The sequence below is a fragment of the Melanaphis sacchari genome, unplaced genomic scaffold (genome assembly GCF_002803265.2).
Source record: "Melanaphis sacchari strain LSU unplaced genomic scaffold, SCAv2.0 Contig36_pilon_pilon, whole genome shotgun sequence".
Lineage (NCBI taxonomy): Eukaryota > Metazoa > Arthropoda > Insecta > Hemiptera > Aphididae > Melanaphis > Melanaphis sacchari.
The window spans coordinates 2,609,060-2,613,490 of NW_020271232.1; the positions used below are offsets into that span (position 1 = coordinate 2,609,060).

Sequence of the window (4,431 nt, forward strand, 5' to 3'; positions counted from 1 at the left end):
TACTTACAAAACGTTGGATAGTGAATAATGTAAAACTTCTAGCAACGTATTTTTAATATATATATATGTTATGTGTGTGTATGTAAACATTTTCACGCTGTACAAACTAATTGACACAATATTATGACGACACGTGAAAAAAAGAATGCAAAGCCAATATAATTACTATATAATATATAGAATAATATGTTATTATTGTTTCTCATAAAAAATGTCCATTGAGTAGAATATAATATTATAAAGTCGTACACGCAAATGGTAATAAAATAATGTACATACAATATGTAAAGTCGTTGTTTTGAATAAAATAAAAGTAGGTAGGCAAATACAAAAGTGAGGCGGAAGTGAATGCACGTAACATCATATAAACGCATTTCTAACAATGCGACGAATAGTCCTTAGAAACAGTCGGATATATGCTTCCGCAATAATATTATTGCATACATATAGGTACTAATAACTATTTTTTTTTTGTTTTTTAAACAAGATTCTATAAACATTATCTGTGTAACCGTGTGTATGATGTGTGTGTGTGTGTGTGTGTGTGTGTACGCGTGTGTTTATTGCTCTAAATCGTCTTATCGTGTCGTACTCGGAGCACGTGATGGCGTTCGAGAGTACGGCAGAACGTTTATAACGGCATAAAATATTATATTCATGCGGACGGCGCCGTGTGGACGACCGCCGGCACGTATACAGCATGACACGAGTCGTCAACTAAACGGCCGGTTCGGCCGATGACCGTTCGGCCGCCGCGGCCGCTAATACCTGATGAATGAAGAGTGAAGCCACTTGATTCCGATAACATTCGTCATTCGTAATGTTTGTATAATAGCTAATTTTCGGTAACCGATCCCCGCACACACATTACATAAAACGCTTAAAACGTCACGGTAACATTCTCGTTGTCGCACAACGACACTCAGCCATAAGACATAAACTTGTCAAAAATAACAACATTAACAACGAGACGATCTTAATATTCATATTTCATAATATCACTTATAAAAATATAACATTAAATTTATAATAATATGAAGTATGTACACACAGCGAACATTTTGTTATTGTGTTGGTAATTATTATTTCGAGTTGGTCTTGTTCGGGAGTTTATTATTATTTTCGGTCGTTATACAGCCTGCGCCCTCGGCCCTCCCGACCCAAACCACGGGAACGCTGTGGACCGTGTTTACTGTTTAGTTTTTACTACGGTCCAAGGTCCAAGGTCCGCTGACTCTGTGCTGCCATCACCCGTGCAATAAATATAAAATATATTGTCGTAGGTCAGGCCAATGTTGAAAACTCACGGCAGTCGGCAACCGGCACAACTATTCCTAACTGCTACAAAGACGCCATTATTGTTCCTATATTCTTGTTGTTATTGTGATTTTACCAGAGTTTAGACATTTTTCCGGACATCTCGATGAAAGACGGTAACCAATAGGCAATAACCATGTAGTTTGAATTTGACAACCACGTCGAACAGGTGTTGAAGATCGATAATACGGTGACGGATATGAGAATCGGAGAATAACTACGAGTGAGTATAATTCCAAAATATTTCGTGGAATATCAAAAAAAATTTATCAATAGCCAACCATAATCTAGAAACAGTCACAAAATAGATACTCTCAAGTCTCAATAAAATTATAAAAATCATTATAGAACAATCGTACCGTACTCACATGTCTGCCTGCATCTGTATTAAGAATTGATAAATATTAAATTGATTCAGTAGGTAATATGGTGGACATGTGGTATTTACAATCAATAATCTTTCTAAATCGTAGTATAGCAAATTTACTTGCTATTTTACTCAGTTATTTTTAATATTAAAGTAAATTAACTTATCAAATTTAAAATGTCAATAACTTACTTTAAAATAAGAATATCATAAAAAATCAACATGGAGCTCTAATAATATTTTTAATTCTTTTAAATTTTTTAATAGTACAATAATAATTCTTTCAAATATTAAAAATATTATTCAAATTAATTTTTCTGAACATAAAGTTTACTCTTATTTATACTACAGTAAGACAGACGTAACACATATTGGTACAATGTCTGCTTATGAATTATTTTTTTTCTTTAATAAAATGTAACCTGTAGATATTAAAAAATTTAAATAATCATTATAAATATTTTTTTAAATTAAAAATGATTTTGCAAAAAATCAGAAAATAGCTTAAGATAGGTAGCTATTTATTATGTTCAATAATACATATAATTATCTAGCTAAAAGATATAATCTAATTAAATAAAAGAATTAATATAAAATAAAATTTATTTTTGCTATGTCTCGGAACCCAATAACAAATCCATTAAATATAAACAGCATCTATGTGGTATAAATGCACATACTTGTCCTTTGAAAAGGCAATTATTTGATTTCCTGAAATGCTTGATTACAATTACCCAACTAGCTGTGAATGTGATACATTTAATATTATATATTTTAATGTGTTATGATTTTTGTGTATTTTGACAGTTTGAAAAACAAGTTACAATTGATAATTGACAAGATAAGTAAAATGTTGACTGCGATTCAATAATTAGAGTTGCCAATTACCAGTGCAAACAAGCTTATCAATTCTAATCATATTATTATATGATGACTGAATAAAGTACACCAATTTAAGATAATTTTTGTTAATTATAATTATCAGAGAAAATTTTTAACTTAATTTTAAGCTACTCTTTTTTACTTAAGTTCAGCCCCTAAAACTGTGTTTAGTAAAAGTAATAGAATACACTTTGTGTACTAAGAAAAGTGAAGTGTGTAGTACAAAATTTAAAAGTGTGCTTTAAACAATATTTATTTTGGTAAAACATTACAGCACTATTTTAAAATCATTGATTTATTTATATAAATAAACTAAAAGATTATATTATAATATATTAGAGTAAATTAAATCAATTTATTTTTTTTTTTTAGTAAATTAATATCATTAAATATAATACATATTTTTATTTAATTTATAATATGTGTTTTTGATTAAAGAAATCCACAAGCATTGGTGCTGATTTTTTATTTAGATTGGCCGATTCAAGACAATGTTTGTAGTACAATAGTTTAGATATTTGAGAGGGTTCTTAGTATAATATTATTAAACAGCTACTTTGATATTTAAATTAAACTCAAATTTATTTTTTTGTTGTATTAGTATATTATTATTTATTAGTAATTTTGTTGTTGGCATTTTAATATAATGGAAAAGAACTTTTATAGCAAAAATGGTACTTAATCACAAACCACGACTTATTGTTTGTTGGATTTTTACATCCATGAATCTAAACAGCGTCAAGGTTATAGAAAACGATTGAATATGTATTACAAGTTACATAATCCTAACTTATTATGTTATTGAAAATCAAAAATAATAATAATTCAATTACTAATTTTCTTATTTTTTAATAAAACTGAAATTATAATCTTATATTTATATAATTATATTAGATATCAAACTGGGTGTCAAGCAATTGGCTATTGACAAGCCTACTACTAATTTATTGCAGTTTATGTGGAAAATGTTTCAACTTTTAAAATTAGTAGACCAGGGAAGCAATTATTTTATTTATGAATAATTCCTTGATGAATGTAAAAGTTCTATATTTATATATACATTACTTATTTTTGATCAAAATTATGGCATTACTGGAAATAGATAAAATTGTATTCAATGTAAATTTTAAATAGAAATTATTTATTTTTTTTTATACCTATTTAGAACATCAAGGTATAACCATCCACCTATAATTGGACATCATAATCGTAAACATCACGATTCAATAGGCGAAGTCAGTGAATTTAGCAGTTTAAATATTTATAAAAATAATTAATTTATTAATATTATTTACAGATTATACAAGATACAGGAGCTTCTTCTGTGAAAGACAACAATGATAATAATTTGTATGTGTACCTACTTTAGTGTTTATGACCAATCCATTAAAGTAAAACCACATATTGAAGAAGCTTTAAACTTCAAATCAACAAGTATAGTGATTATGTAGAACTAGATCTTAAAAAAAAAAAAAAAATACCTTCAAAACTCAACATGATGTAAAAAACTATTAATTTGACTTCAGATTATATATTATAACTAAAAAAAAATATTGTTTAATTGTATATCAGTATCTGAAAAACTATTAATAATTTGAATATAATATCCATTTCATTGTAGAAAGTAGAGTAATAATACAATAATTATTTTTCATTACTTGTTTTAATACTTAATTGTAGGTATTGAATCAGATTACAAATATCATTTAAAAGATAAAATTCAAACTTATTAAAAATTTCAAGTTGTAGAATGCACCAAATTTATTATATGTAGTAGTAGATACTAAATTTATGCAGATATCTATAATACGCTATAAATTAATGTACCTATAATATACTTTCTGTGTGTTCAAATTCACCCAATG

At 27.5% G+C, this 4,431-nt stretch overlaps 1 long non-coding RNA gene across 1 annotated transcript; it reads left to right on the forward strand.

Annotated features, from left to right (window-relative positions):
- The first annotated feature begins 1,262 nt into the window (after nt 1-1,262).
- LOC112596986 lies at nt 1,263-4,086 on the forward strand. The gene is made up of 4 exons (XR_003114815.1): nt 1,263-1,540; nt 2,492-2,627; nt 3,732-3,801; nt 3,864-4,086. It is a non-coding gene; the product is annotated as an uncharacterized LOC112596986 (long non-coding RNA).
- The last annotated feature ends 345 nt before the right edge of the window (nt 4,087-4,431 follow it).